The 16,472-nt window shown below is 44.1% G+C and overlaps 1 pseudogene; it reads right to left on the bottom strand.

The window, feature by feature from the left end:
• Window positions 1–11,223: 11,223 nt before the first annotated feature.
• Window positions 11,224–15,397, bottom strand: LOC123993017 (annotated as a pseudogene).
• Between the last annotated feature and the right edge of the window lie 1,075 nt (window positions 15,398–16,472).

The following is a 16,472-nucleotide window of genomic DNA, read 5'->3' as shown; positions in this document are numbered from 1 at the left end:
CCCTGCCGGACATGAAGGATTTCGGCAGCCATGTGCAAAACCACCATTTCTGTCCCTGACTACTGCCCTCTTCTGATAGAGTGGCCTGAATCTTATGTGGCCACTCATAGTCCATTCCGAATAATACTCTCCTCTTCACCTATTACCAGAATATAATTCTCAGTGAGTATAAAACCTCCTGAATCTTTGTGTGGAAAAATCCATAGAAAATCCAGAACTATTTTTGTTATTTATTGTTTTACACGTGGACACCACCAATTGGCCAATGCCGTTTCAGGAAGAACAAGTGCAACATTGAAGGACAGGTCATAATACAGTCTCTACACAGGGGAAAACAATAACACCAGCCAGCCTCAAAACAGCAATCAGAATGGCCCCCGTATTGACAGAGTAAAGCCAGAGAGATTACAAGAGGGACAACAGCATCACCTGATTCATGCATGTAACATCAAAAAATCATCTTGGGTTTGGACAGTGTGATTATGCTACGCCATGGGCACACCTCCATAAGACATAATGGCGAGTTTGAAAAAAAGGCCAGTACACAAAGAGGCCTTTCTAACGGCACGCATTACTGTGGTAGAGAGAGAGCGAGAGAGAGCGAGAGAGAGCGAGAGAGAGCGAGAGAGAGAGAGAGAGAGAGAGAGAGAGAGAGAGAGAGAGAGAGAGAGAGAGAGAGAGAGAGAAGCCAGTGGGTTGTGTGAGGGATAAGTGAGGGTGAGTCATGAATGAGTACACATTGTTAGCACAGTTAAATATCCTCGCATGTTCCTGGAAGAAAAAAAGTCTTACGTGACACCAGGATGCAAGACAGCTCCTGAGAACAGGATCACCCACCCCTCCCTGCAGCCTGCACCCAGGCCTCCAGCTAGCTGCCCCAGGCCTTCGACCTCCTTTACTGTCTACAGAGAGATTCTCATTCGCCTCAGAACTGGCCCCAGGACTGCTTTTTGGTATTTGACATTTGTTTTTCAATGTCAAACTCTTTGATTCAAAGCTTTGATCAGATGTTTGAGATGTCATTTGTATTGTTGAGAATGACAGCTACCGAAAAAGATAGTAGAGCAAAGATCAGACTGGTCTCACAGACTAGACGTAACATAGTAAACGTAAATCCAGGACACTGAAATTAGTAGGATGTGTTACGTTTGGTGTGGTTACAGAAGACAGAATGTTGCTTAAGGCAACAAAAGAAAGGGAGGTGGTTGGTTAAGGTGGATGGGTGGTTGTATAACGCAAACGTCTAGCAACGCGAAGGTTGAGCGCTCAAACCTCATCACGGACAACTTTAGCATTTTAACAACTTTGCAACTACTTAGCATGTTAGCTAACCCTTCCCTAACCACAACGTTAACCCTTTTAGCTAACCCTTCCCCTAACAATAAACTTAATCCCTTAACCTTACCATGACCTTAATCTTAACCGTAACAGAATAATACGAAATGCTCTGAGACCATGTTGCAAAGATAGTTATTCTTATTATAGCTAGATACATTTCTGTTGAAGGCATTCAGTTGTACAAACTGACTAGGAATCTCCCTTTCCCCTTTCCCTTTGTTGAATAAGCAATATTGGAATGGAATGAATTTTATGCTGTGGTTTATCTTTAAGTGAATCGAGCATTGCTCATCATTGACGTGATAGGTCTGTGTGTCCTGCCTACTGTATGGGAAGATATGGGAAGCGAGAATCCCTTTCTCACCTATGTCTTTCATTCGGGATGTGAAGTAGTGATGTATGTTCTGATGATCAATGATTATGTTTACTGCTTCCAGTCGGAATGTGGCATGGCTAGCTTGTCCTCAGATATACTGAATCCCTCCTCTCGATTCCCTCTGAATCCGAGCGTCTTTGCTGAGCTAATCTTTATTTGGCGTTTAACCGCAAGTCTTTGAATAAGGCACACAGCTCATTTACTGGAAACACACAGGGCACCATCACACCCAGCCACCTCATGCGTCCAAACCTTTTCCAAATTGCTTTGCACGAAGCAAACCATTTAGAGATTTATAAAAAATAAAAAAATCCTACTCCACGACAACCCCAGTAGCTAAAAAATGGTCAGCGGTGAAAAATAAGTTTATCTAAATATAAACCCGTAAAAAGGTAGCTTTGTAAACCAAGGTGGCTTGAGAGAGTGAAAGTGAGAGTTAGAGACCTTCTCCCTGCGGCCTAACTGCTAGGATGGAGCCAGGGGTCGGATTTTTTGCCCACTATGAAAGGATTGATTGTCCCGGGTCCCACAGAGCCAGGAAAGTTCCCCCGGCAGCGGTTAGGACCCTATCTGCCAGGAACGCAGAGCGAGAGAGAGGACGCAGAGAGAGAGAACCAGCACTAGGTATGTCAGATACCTTTCAAGAAAAATACCTTTTAATTTGTTTATAAATGCCTGCGTCAAAGTAAGCATGTAGGGGCCATGTAAAATACAAAAGGGCTCTCAATCTGTTTATTTTGACAGAGAGGAGTAAAGCGGGGGACGGGGGCGGGGGCGTGGCAAGAAGGAGAGAAAAGAAGAGGATAGATATTTTGGGGTTGTACATTCCACTTTGAAAAGAACATTCCATTGATTGTCTGTTGAGATGGACAAGGCGCACATGTTTTCAGGCACTTTGTAGCTGTCACAATGCAAATATCAGAGCCTGAGGGAATGTGGATGGTGGACTGGGAGCCAAGGACCCTTCTCTTCCACTAGCTCGGAAGGCCCTGTAAGGTTTAGAACACTGTACCAGTCCATGTCCATATTAGATCAAGCCAGTTCAGTGAGAATTGGTCAAAGTTAATTTGATAGAAATGCCGTTTTAGGGAAAACAACATACACAGCATAGATAATCATGGCAGTTCCAGAAAAAGAATGGTACTGAACATTGTGTCCTAGCTATAGAGTCAGGACTCTGTAGTACTCTTGGAAATTGTGGTGTGTGGAACAGGTGCTCTAAGCAAATCTCGCTGACACTCGATGTTGTTGATGTGAGAATACACCTGTTCCACCGGTGCTGTGAAAACCTTGAGTTTGTCTATGGCGCGTGAGACGTTCTGGCTTTCGTGAAGTCCTGTTTGTGAGAGAGCCATCGACTCAGGAGCCTCATTCATCCCTTTGCGGCCCAGCTCCCTCCCCTGCTTTTTTCGTCCCCCATCCTCCTCTTCCTCCCCCTCTCCCGACCACTGGCGTTACTGGTGCCCAACAGCACGAAAACAGACTAGGGGAGAGGTTTGCGGGACGGGACAGGCCACGAGATGAGTGGTGGACACATCCGTGACAAACACATGGTGTTCAAACCAGTAGTGGTATCCAACAGAAAGTGCTGCTCTACTGTTAAAGCTGTATCCTGCCATGTTAAAGGGGATACCGTATGTGTTGGTGGGATGACATTGTGTACAATAGTAAGGTAAATGTGAGTCAACATGTTTGTGAGAGAGAAAGAGGGAGAGAGAGAGCGATCAGAGAGAGAGAGAGAGAAAGAGAAGAGAGAGGTCAGAGAGAGAGATCAGAGAGAGGGAGAGAGAGAGAGAAACTCAGAAGAAGTAGGAGTGTGTCTACATAGGTCCAATAAGAGTGAGTGTGAATGATTGTGTATGCTCGGGACATACTGTATTGTTGCTGGCAGCCCTTCCTCCCGTCTTTTTCGCACCCTCCTTGTTTTTAGCCCCTCGCACCGGTAACCCGAGAGGTGGGCGGCACGCCTGTAATATGGCCCAGCTGGTTCCTGATGTTGCTAATTGGTGCAAACGAGGGGGACCTGTGATTGCGTGGCCATGAAAACAAAACCCCCAGTAACAGGCTCGTGATAGGGTGGAGGACCCAGGCTCCAGGGGCTGCTTCCACCCAACTGTGACCTCTCACTCAACCAGGACCCAGCGGTGGTGGGCGAACAGTGACTCCAACCAGGGTCTCCAACCAGGGATTCCACAGACTCTTATAGATGTACAGACACAGGGAGAGGCTTTTTTACGGACTTACTCAATTTAGAGTAATCATTCTGCCTTTAGGTGTAGACATGCCTAACATCCTTATACAGTCATAACTGCCACCTGAAGTGAGCTTTTTACGATGTAATAACCGAGGGTGGTAGACGAAGTGTCAGTGTTTTTAGGTAGACTTTTGCCAAGTAAGGGATGATAAGAAAGATCGTAATGATGCTGATGGGGATGAGTGAATACCGCCAGTGTTATTGATGATAAGTCGATTCCGGAGGATTGCTAATTTCCAGGGTAATATCGTCACCACACAGAAACAACTGACAGAGCTCCGGTATTATCCATTTGTACAGCTGGATACACACTGAGGCCACTCACTTTCAGTGTCTGGCTCAAGTTCTCGCACCCGTGTGACAACCTTTAACCCTCTGGTCAAAAGTCCAGGTCAGTCATAATAGCCTTACTACCCCTTTACTACATTTGTCAGTGGGTCAGGGGAAACTTGTGTGTATCAGACACGGGACGAGACAGAGAAAAGCTTATCTGATTGGACTGAGTAATGAGGTCACATGCTGCAACGGCAAAGAGGCGGGGGCGTATATGTCACTCGCACACCTGGGATGCAAACGGCTCATAAGTACTGATAATAACCGCTTGGAGACGTCGGGTAGGTTGGGTGTGTCAAAAGTCCAGAAGTCCTTGTTGGGTTCCTGAAGTGTTGCTACTTACATCCCTTATCTACCAGTGCTCTCAAGCAACATGCTTGGAGAACAGGAAGAGGATCTCTAGATTTAATCAGATCATTAAACGTGGTCTAAAGGCTGTGAGATCTTAGCTAGATCCTATCTTGTCTACAATTGAGCACATTCAGATTATTGTTGTAAGGATGATAAAACCCTTTTCAAAATAACCATGTGTTGTGCTATGTATAGGGGCCATGTGTTGTGCTATGTATAGGGGCCATGTGTTGTGCTATGTATAGGGGCCATGTGCTGTGCTATATATAGGGGCCATGTGTTGTGCTATGTATAGGGTCCATGTGTTGTGCTATGTATAGGGGCCATGTGTTGTGCTATGTATAGGGGCCATGTGTTGTGCTATGTGTAGAGGCCATGTATTGTGATATGTATAGGAGCCATGTATTGTGCTTACGTATAGGGGCCATGTGTTGTACTATGTGTAGGGGCCATGTATTGTGCTATGTGTAGGGGCCATGTATTGTGCTATGTGTAGGGGCCATGTGTTGTGCTATGTGTAGGGGCCATGTATTGTGCTATGTGTAGGGGCCATGTATTGTGCTATGTATAGGGGCCATGTGTTGTGCTATGTGTAGGGGCCATTTATTGTGCTATGTGTAGGGGCCATGTGTTGTGCGATGTGTAGGGGCCATGTGTTGTGCTATGTGTAGGGGCCATGTGTTGTGCTATGTATAGGGGCCATGTATTGTGCTATGTATAGGGGCCATGTGTTGTGCTATGTATAGGGGCCATGTATTGTGCTATGTATAGGGGCCATGTGTTGTGCTATGTATAGGGGCCATGTATTGTGCTATGTATAGGGGCCATGTATTGTGCTATGTATAGGGGCCATGTGTTGTGCTATGTGTAGGGGCCATGTATTGTGCTATGTATAGGGGCCATGTGTTGTGCTATGTGTAGGGGCCATGTATTGTGCTATGTGTAGGGGCCATGTATTGTGCTATGTGTAGGGGCCATGTATTGTGCTATATGTAGGGGCCATGTATTGTGCTATGTGTAGGGGCCATGTGTTGTGCTATGTGTAGGGGCCATGTGTTGTACTATGTATAGGGGCCATGTATTGTGCTATGTGTAGGGGCCATGTATTGTGCTATGTGTAGGGGCCATGTGTTTTGGCTGCTCATGTCCTTATTCTCCAGGACCTCCAGAGGACAGAATCTTAATTGTGGTGGTGGTGGTGGTGGTGGTGGTGGTGGTGGTGGTGGTGGTGGTGGTGGTGGTGGTGGTGGTGGTGGTGGTGGTGGTGGTGGTGGTGGTGGTGGTGGTGGTGGTGGTGGAGGTGGTGGTGGTGGTGGTGGTGGAGGTGGTGGAGGTGGCTTCACCCAGGTGAAGCAGGGTGGGTGATGAACGCCTCTGGAATGTCCGCCGCCATCTGGGGTCCATGTGGACGTGGGGGCCGGCCCCGGCCCTGGCCCGGCAGGAGCAGGGGAAGAGCATGTCAGCCCCGGCTAGACCTTAAGACAACACGGCCAGGTCTGACAGCCACTGTCCACTGCCTCGTAAATCACCGGCCACACTGTCGCACACTGTCTCTCTTACCCTGCAGCGAGACACTGCTTTGTTTGGACTTGGAGAGTGCCGTGTTTTTGGAAAGGAAGAAATAAGCATTCCTCCCTCTGACTGAATGTCCTCGTCAAAATGTGTCAGCTCGTCTGTCGCAGTGTTAGTACCAAGAGGCAAATGAGGGTTTATGGACGTGTGAGCGACAGAAACTATATCAGATGTACGGAGGGCAACTATTACAGGCCATACCAACAGTATGTGGTAGTTGGACATCAGCCAAGACATAAGAGCAGACAGAAGCTCCTACGTGCCGAGTTAAAGCCAGAGGTATGAGTGTGGTACCGGGCTGGACATGGAACTTTTCTCTCTGTATCTGTTGACTCAAAACTTAGGCCCTGATCAATCCAGTAGCTTTCCTTCTTTCTTTCTCACAGGGAAATATAATCAGTCCCCTTCCCTGTCTCGTTCTCTCCCAGCCTGCTTTATCAGGAGCCACTTTAACAACATCCACAACCCAAAGAGCAAAGTCCAGCGTATTATCTCTGCCTCTGTCTCTCCCGTGTCCACTCGCTGACTGGCCTCCTCTGCACAGCACAACATACAGCATGCTGGAGAGAGCTGGAGCAGGATATGAAGTAGTGGGTGACAACAAGCACAGTCTAAAATAAAATATCTATATCTGTGTCCTGTTACCACACTCTAAGTCAAAAAGGTGCTATCTTGAACCTAAAAGGGTTCTTCGGCTGTCCCCATATGAGAACCCTTTGAAGAACCCTTTTTTTGGTTCCACGTAGAACCCTTTCCACGGAGGGTTTTACATGGAACCTAAAAAGGGTTTGACCTGAAACTAAAAAGGGTGCTCCTATGGGGACAGCCGGAGAACCCTTTTGGTACCCTTTTAGGTCTGAGCCTGTATACGAATATAAGCACAATGCCTAATGTACACTATCTACATTAAACATACTACACGGCATCTTTTCATAGTCTCACATCTAATGTAATGATTATATACGAGATTACATGAATGTAGGCTATCCGTTCTATTTCACAGGGCTCAAACGTGTAATATTTCAGTACATGCTACGAAGGGCAGCTCCATTCAAAAGTGCAGTCATCCCACTTGCGCAACAAGTCTTTCGTTATTTCACAAACGTTTTCCTCCCAACAATCCAACACGAGAGTATAGCCTGAGGGTTGAACTGTAAGCCTCGGCTTTTTCTCTCTTCTCTTTCCCTGCTTAGGAAATGTCAACAGGATGCAGCGTTGCATCCAGGATACAGGATACAGCTCTCATTTGCATAGTACATCTTAAAGGGATGAGCCAGGAGCCACCCTTCTCTCTAGCTTTACCTGTCACATACACGGGTAACAGCCCAAATAATGGAAACACTTGAGTAAATGGGAGAAACAACGTATCTTGAAAGCAGGTGCTTCCACACAAGTGTAGTTCCTAGGTTAATTAAGCAATTTACATCCCATCATGCTTAGGGTTATCTATCAAAGTGTTTGGCAGGCTATTATTTGGGCCAATATTTTGGAAACCATGGCTATGCCTCAATGGGATGATAATGCCCCCATCCACAGGACACGAGTGGCCACTGAATGGTTTGTGGAGCATGAAAATTATGTAAACCATATCCAATGGCCGTCTCAGTCACCAGATCTCAACCGAATTGAACACTTATGGGACATTCTGGAGGGGGGCCTGAGACAGCGCTTTCCACCATCATCAACAAAACACCAAATTATGGAATTTCTCTGGGAAGAATGGTGTCGCATCCCTCCAATAGAGTTCCAGACACTTGTAAAATCTATGACAAGCTTCATTGAAACTGTTCTGGCCCAACTCTCGATTAAGACGCTCTATGTTGGTGTTTCCTTTATTTTGGCAGTTACCTGTACATACGACTAGAAAAACACAGCCAGGTTATAAGTATCCAACATCAACCGCCTGCTATGACAGCTTCTAACATCCCAAATTGAGTGATGGCTGACAAGCCAGGAAATCCAAAGTGCATTAAGCAACAACTTAACTGAGGGTGCAAATAATAGTTAATTAGATACATGGTCTGGATGAACCCTTGGTTCTCTATGGTGTTTAGATCAGAGCGTGACTAGGGGGGTGTTCTAGCCATTGCATTTCTATGTTGGTGAGTTGTATGGTTCCCAATTAGGGGCAGCTGGTAATCGTTGCCTCTAATTGGGGATCATAGGTAGCCTTTACCCCACATCTGTTTTGTGGGATATTGTTTTTGTGTGTGTGCATGTTGCACCCCGGCTATCACGGTCGTTGTCTGTTTATTTCATTTTTATGTTTCACTTTAAATAAAAGCTGTAGAACTCAACTCACACTGCACCTTGGTCCGTCCATTACGACGATCGTGACACATAGAGAACATCTGAAAGTGTTAAACTATGTTTTTCCCCTGTGTGCTCCTGGCAAGCGCATTCAATTGCTGTCACCTGTTCCTGTGCCTCAGGTGAAATGTTTAACAAGAGCAACTACGGTGGAGTTTCTCTTGAGAATGACATTTTAAGATACTATGCAAGACAGTACCCTCTGGGTAAAACTGGATTGAGTCGAAGTAGTTGACTTGCTATTTTCATCTTACTTTAGTGACGTGACTTGGTTGAATTGGCAAAAAGTGATCAAATTGTGGTTCATATTTTTGTCTCATTATGCTATTCTCAAAAGTGAACCGATTCTGATCAGCAGTACTGTTATGCTCATACAATGATCTGAGAGGTGTTTGAATGGGGTTATCATGCTTCCCAACAGACTGCAAAACCAATCACAGCTAATATATGGGGGTGTCACTTTGTTGCAGGTTAGTCATAACTGGGCAGGGCTCTGTCCCTTGTTCCCAATGCACCATTGTGTAGCTGTGGCTGCCATATCAGCGAAATACTAGCCTATCTTATCGAACCAACTGCACCGTTTTGTGTGAAATATGACGAACGGCCATAGATTCCCATGAAAACATTCAGACCAGGGAGAGAGAGTGTGTGTGTGTGTGTGTGTGTGTGTGTGTGTGTGTGTGTGTGTGTGTGTGTGTGTGTGTGTGTGTGTGTGTGTGTGTGTGTGTGTGTGTGTGTGTGTGTGTGTGTGTGTGTGTGTGTGTGTGTGTGTGTGTGATCTACGGTCAGCTTCAAAGGCTTGCGACGTCACACTGGAGAATGGTTTTGCACCCCTGCGTGACAACTCCGAAAACACAGAGCAGTGTTGAGCAAGAAGGCTGTGGAGGGCTGTCCTACGGTCAATGGAATGCTGGTCTCTACTGAAACTCAATATAAAGGTTTCCTCCCCCTGGATGACTCCTTCTTGTAGAAGGTGAATAACATGCAGTTATACCCCCTCCAAGAACAACACAGAATGTGTCCTGTCTAATATGATGCAGAGATGTCTTCTTTTTGGTCACACAAAATCATTTGAAGGAAACGTTTTTTTATCAAACTAGAAAAAGTCAATGTTCTGAAGAAACTTTGTGTGTTTGCTAAATCTGTATCTGGCAATGCATTACAGATCACAAAGAAGTATATGTAAGAATCTAAGTTAGGGTAGCCTGAGCACTTTCAAATTAGTTTTCATTTCAAAACTTGAATAGTTACAGTGTTTACTAGGGACGCAACTGTTTTTGTTGTCACATAAACACTCCAAACAGCCTACCCAACCACCTGGAGGCGTCTGCATGGTCCTAAAGCAAAGCATCACATTCCAATGATAAAAAATGCAATTTCATAATGTGAGGGAGGACATGTCCCCCCCGTCATCAGTGAAAGTTGCACCCCTGGCGTTTACTCTAATATGCATGCTCATGCAAATGAAAATAATCAAATGTCTAGGTTTATTGCAAGTGGGAATAGTCTATTCTGTCGAGTTGGATTGGTGTTATATCTTACAGTACATTACCTATATTCAGTATCATTATAAGTAGGCTATCTGCAACTTTAATATGCTGTGATCTGTAATCATTGTGTATGCTAATGCATGCACATGTTAAGGTTTACAGTAATTAAGTAATATCATGGTGTTTCCTGAAGTTGGTTTGGTGTTTCTAGCCTGAATGGTTAAGAAAGCAGTGGCACTTTAGATATCATGGTTGCCCTTGACTCACATGCCAATTATGCAAATGTTTAATAGTTCTAATTTCCAAATGATCAAAAATCTGAACGGAAGCACCGTAATTTACACTGGACCAGACATTGACATTTCACATTTTAAACACTGCTTTTTAAATGAATTATTAATACAGGAAGTGTTTCTATCTTCCTGGAAGTTGTTTTTGTGTTTCTCACTTAAATGGTTAGTAGTATTTTGAATGTCTACCCATTGACTCCCACGTTATTAATTGGGCATAACATAATCCAAAACAAAACAAAAACAAACTGCAAATGCATCTAACAAGTTTGTAGAGTCACAAGCTTGATGTAGTCATTGCGTGCAATGAATATGAGACCAAATACTAAAACGTACACTAAAGTGCTTTCATTTCTAACCGGTAAAATAGATATGTATGAAAATACCCTAAAATAAAAGCTGATATTATGTACTGTCCCCTAATACGAAACATTCTCATATCTAAAATGCTGGAATATAGAGCCAAATTTAAACTGTTTGCTTCACTGTCCAAATACATATGGAGGGGAGTGTACCGAGTTCAGATTATTTACAGTCAAAGTAGGATATCCTGAAAACAGCAAGACAAAACAAAACTGCAATTAGAGATTTTTTAATACCTAGAATTATGCTTTTTGTTGAAATGTGAAGGCACCCAATCCTGATTGAAACACTCGGTTTGAGATGATTCACTGGCCATCAGAATACAGTAGAGTCTAGAAGCCAGTTTATGTTGGGGCCAGAGGGCCAGCATGAGTTCCACACTGTTTAGTCTAACCTACCCAAAAGTCACATACAAGAGTCATTTGGTACTGTACGGAGCTGTTTCAACAACCCAATAATTCAGCTGCACCTGTCAATCCTGCAGCAAGACCTACTATAGATAATCTCACGTATATATTTACCTCAACGCAACAGACAACAATCGTGTTTCTCCCCAATGTTTTGCTTTTTAATAAGAAAAACATGAATCATTCAAATCACAACATTCAAACCATGAACAACAACCTCACAGTATATACATAAACATACTTTTCCAAGTCTGAAAAGCCACATAGTTTAAATAACAAGTCTTTAAAAACTAAAATACAAGAAATAAAAAACAGTATTTCTGACCTGAAACTCATGGTTTATATTTCAAAAAGTGTTCCTTCAGTGAATATGCAGTTATTGGTCCTCCATTACCAGAACATCTTGAAAGGCACTTTGAGGATGAAGGTTGCGACATAAAGCTCAATGTGGCATTGACATTGTTTACAGTGGTCCAATTCTAATTGACCATTTGCAGTAAAAAAAAAAGAAGAAGAAGGTAATTACATAGCATTGTTGTAACATACACTATCAGGGCCACCCCAGCTGTGCAAAATGGTGGGAACTCTTGTGCAAAGTACTGTATGTAAATGGTCCTCTTACTGCATTTCCATTCAACTCCTATCTTAGTAACTGACATACCATGGCTCATCTCCATCCTAACCCTTGGTATGTTGTGTAATATAACGTGAAGCCATTCCAAAATATCCTATGCCATAAAGACCTGTGGAACAGCAGGCTCTCATCGTGAATAATCAAATGAATAATCAAATAAAAAACATGTTTTAAAACAGACAAACAAAGATGAAATTAGATCTACCACAGTTTCATCCACTTTTAAACAGACTTCACCCCCCCCCCCTTAAAATGGATACCTGGTAAAAGAATACAAGAAATGGCTCTCTTATCAGTAAAAACAACATCCTTGCACCACTTGTAAAAATGAACCATGGCAGCTCATTTGTGTTCACGGATGTGTATTTGAAGAGATTAAAACAGCATGTTAAGAATAGGAATGAAGTATCATGCTCTAAAACACAACAAGAATTCCCTGTAATGCAGTAACAACTGCCCCGAAGCAGTAACCTGAACCTTTTCTCACTCCCACAATCCCTCACATTGTTTCATGTCACATTTGTTTTGTAACGCGTCTACACAGCACTGTACAAGATATATTAATTTTCTTCCCTTCATAAATAAATGCACAACGCCTTTCCCCCACTCCATCTATTTACAATGTGTACAACCCAAGTAGTCCTGCATGTCTGTCAAACAAACTAAAACCCAGTTTGAAATAGTCTAAAAATGGCACAAGAAAAATGGCAAAGGGGGGTGTGAATTTACTTCAGTGTGAATTTATGAATGTGTCCGTTTAAAGACCTGATGAATGGCACTGGGGTTTTACCTGTGTCTTCTACTTCATGTATCTGCAGGGTTTCCCTGATCAACTGTGTATTCAGCTCTGCTAAATGTTATTTTCGTCCCTTTGGCCCCTCGTGAGTAGACTTTCAATGGCAGCCACCTAACACTTTGGGATTTCAAGGCTGCTAAAAGTCCTTGTCTGTGGTCCAGAGGCCCCAATGTTAGGAGGCATTGAGGACCGACCGGCTGTAGAGGGTTTGGTAGTAGGCCCCAGAGTCCATGACCGAGGGTCCGGCGCTGTCGTAGATCTGCTTGGCTGCTATCGGAGAGGAGGAGGCGTAACTGTTGTAGGCCATCACGTGGTCCTGGTAGGTCTTCAGGTCCATCTTTTGCTCGTTGGACATGAGGTTGGTGATGGAGAAGGGGTGGTTGAAGTTGTAGTGGGGATCCATGGCTTTGAGAGGGTCGTTCTGCAGGTCCAGATTATGCATGGCGCTGGGGAGGAGATGGGGGCTGCCTCCCATGACCTGGGAGTGGAGGAGAGGGGTGGTGGAGGGCACTGAGGAGGTGATTGCCACAGGGGTGCTCTGGAATGTGGGACTGGGGCTGTGGGGGGCAATCCAGCTGGACCATGCTCCTCTGCTGCTGCTCCTCTGAGGAGGAACCAGGGTGGGAGTTGTCAGAGTGAGCCGAGTCGGCCCCCTCCGAGCCCCCCTCTGGGCTGTGCTCCTCCATCAGGTTGTCTCCATGGCTCCCTTTCCCCGAGCCTCCCTCCTGGGCCTTGCCAGACTTCTTTGCAGCCTTCTCTTGATCGATCTTGAAGCGCTTCTGGCGGCGCAGGTAGCAGCCGTTCTCAAACATGTTGCCTGAGTTGGGGTGCAGGGCCCAGTAGGAGCCCTTGCCGGGCTTGTCGGGCGAGCGGGCCACCTTGACGAAGCAGTCGTTGAAGGACAGCGAGTGGCGGATGGAGTTCTGCCAGCGCTGCTGGTTCTCGCGGTAGTAGGGGAACAGGTCCATGATCCACTGGTAGATCTCGTTGAGGGTGAGCATCTTGCTGCCGGACTGCTGGATGGCCATGGTGATGAGGGAGATGTAGGAGTAAGGTGGCTTGGCGTGGGTCAGTGAGCGGCGGTAGGGCTTGGGCACCTCCTTGGCCCGGTTGAGGGAGGTGGGAGAGGGGTAGCTCAGCTGGCTCATGGGCTGGCTCATGTTCTGATAGTGGGAGAGGGAGCCTAGGGAAGGGCCTGGGGAGCCCAGCTGGGAGAGAGAGCTGGGGTTGAGGGATGAAGTCACCGGGGACAGGTTCATATGGTTGGCCCCTCCGCCCATGGACGCCAGTTGACTGTTGAGCCCAGAGCTGCCATAGCCCATGTTCATGGTGGCTGGAGAACCAGCTGGGTTCAGGTTGATGTAGCTGTTGATGGTGCTCATTGAGCTCATTGAATTCATGGCAGTGGGAGTGGAATACATCTGAAAACATAACAGAAAATGGTTGATTTAGTCATTTAGAAACTAAAAATATAGCTAAGTCGGTTTAGACAATAAATAATGTAATTTATTTTGTTGTGTCCAAAAGCCTGTACTAATGGAAAGCATCAATGGTCAATGATACCATTGGAGCGAAAGGGACATGGATTTCACATATCATTGTTAAACCTGAAAATGCGTAACATGCGCGTCATGGATTCTTTCCCTTTCATTTAGTAGTTCTCCCTCGTCACTACTAAGTGCTCCAAAACCAAGGCAAATAAAACAAACGTTTTAAGAAACGTTCCAAAATATCTGACCATCCGCTAGCAGTTACAATACACGTTTAAAAAGGATTACACAGCCGTAAACTACATAATCATCAAAGTATCCTAACATTTATTTGAGAGCATATAAAGTTGATTAAAGACGGGATTTAATTAGCCATTATTTTAATCACGAATTTCTTGGGGGAAATGTATCGTTATTTCAACTCTCGGAGGTAGCCAACCTTAATCAAATTGACTGATAATTTAATTTCCGAGATGCTTTATCATTCACATAATTTGCATATTTAAATGGTATAAGTCCATAAGTGTTAGTATAAACAGACTAGGCAATTAATTTTAAAAAATAAGATAGATTTTATGTAAACAAGCCTCTAAATGTCACACATATACAATTTCAACAGGTCGCACAAGGGCAAACTGAGCCAAATCCTATCACATCAGTGTTATATGTTGAATTGTAAAATTTTAACAATACTAATTCAAAGATAAGAAGTCGCAGCCACAATTCTGGAGTGATAAATATCAAAATCAATCCAATGTGTTAGTAAAATACTGAGCTTTCGATACAATAACTTACTTCAAAGAAACTCTAGAATAGACTTTAAAGAAACAAATATCCAGCAACCACACACACGCACATAGCCCATATGGTAAACTTATATAGAAAAAAATGTATTTTTACCTCAGTGGCTTCGCTGTAGAAGGCATTCCACTCTGGCAGTTCATGAGACTCCATCTTCACTGAGCTCAACATCCCAAATACAACTTTTTATAGTAAGAAAATATATTTGAGAGAATAAAAGACTGCAAATCCTTGTTTGAGTTTATAATAGCTTTGAGTTTCTGCTCAAAATTCAGGACTTCAGCAAAAGGAGTACAATTTTAATCCAAGATAACGAAAGAGTTCCACTGACTAGATTGAAGACTATAATAAAAATAATCAAGAACTAAAACACTTTTTTTTTTAAACAATGCTTCCTCGGGCTATGAGTGGGTCTTCAGTGAAATGTCAATATTTATTCGTCGATTTATCAATCATCCATCGTTTCATAATCAAGATTAACAGGTTATTTATCTAAAGCGGACGTGCTCTTTGGGAAACGCTAGATCCGTCTGAAATCCGCAGAAAGCTCCTGTGCAAGCCCCGGTCCGTGTGCGTGAGTCAATGTTCTGTGGGCAAGTGGAGTAAAAGTTGGACGTGCCTTCTTAAAAACTCAGGTAAGGTCCCGCCCCATAAGGGCATTTGAATATCGTCCAAGTCAATTTGAATATCGTAAAAAGACGTCTCTTGCCCCCTGGTGAGGGTGTATATTGGCCGGGGACAGACACATCCATCTCAAATGCAAGCATGCATCCTCCATTTCTTGTCTAAAAACTCCTACTTAACCGTCTCTGGATGCAGACACTGATTGTAGGCTATTTTCATCATTTATTTTACACCACAATTATAACCTCGTAAGTAATTTATGGATTTAAATGATTAGAATATGAATGTATAAAGGATTGCTTAACACGGAGTCGTCTTCTGATTGACTTCAATTCGCAGTCAAACTGACGATCAATATGTAACTCAATGGAAATCAAAGACCTTTATTTTGGCGTCTCATTTTAATACACTCGACCAAAGAAAATATCAGCTCAATAGGTCAAGATCTGAAATGAAGGAGGATTATTGCAGGCATTGATGAGGACAGGGGTATAATCTCACGGGTTTAAGGTCATCAGTGGGAGGTCTGATAAGGGAGCCTGAGGTGGCTGGCAGGTGGGAGAGCTGTTAATTTCCGCGACAATCACTTCTCTGGAGCTCTAACGGTTTTATGGAGGATGATGAGTTCCTGGGGAACTTGGACTTCTCAGAAACACGTTGGTTCCCAACTCCCATAGCCTCGTTATAGGTCTGCAAAGTTTTAGTCCAATTTTTTGTAACCAAACAAACCAAACAAATTCTTATTTTCAATGACGGCCTAGGAAGAGTGGGTTAACTGCCTGTTCAGGGGCAGAACGACAGATTTGTACCTTGTCAGCTCGGGGGTTTGAACTTGCAACCTTCCGGTTACTAGTCCAACGCTCTAACCACTAGGCTACCCTGCCGCCCAATTGAAGGCCACATTAACGAAAATGTGTATTATACGTGTGCATTGCAGGTGTACATGTTAAGGTAAATTAAGTGAAGGATATATTGGCCAACCAAAATAATGAAAAACAAATCATGTAGACCTAATCCAATGTCTCATGTAAGGACTATCCTTG

Source organism: Oncorhynchus gorbuscha, linkage group LG13, assembly GCF_021184085.1.
Source record: "Oncorhynchus gorbuscha isolate QuinsamMale2020 ecotype Even-year linkage group LG13, OgorEven_v1.0, whole genome shotgun sequence".
NCBI classification, from domain to species: Eukaryota; Metazoa; Chordata; class Actinopteri; order Salmoniformes; family Salmonidae; genus Oncorhynchus; species Oncorhynchus gorbuscha.
Note: the sequence above shows the minus strand (reverse complement) of the source record. Positions and strands in the feature narration are given on the sequence as shown.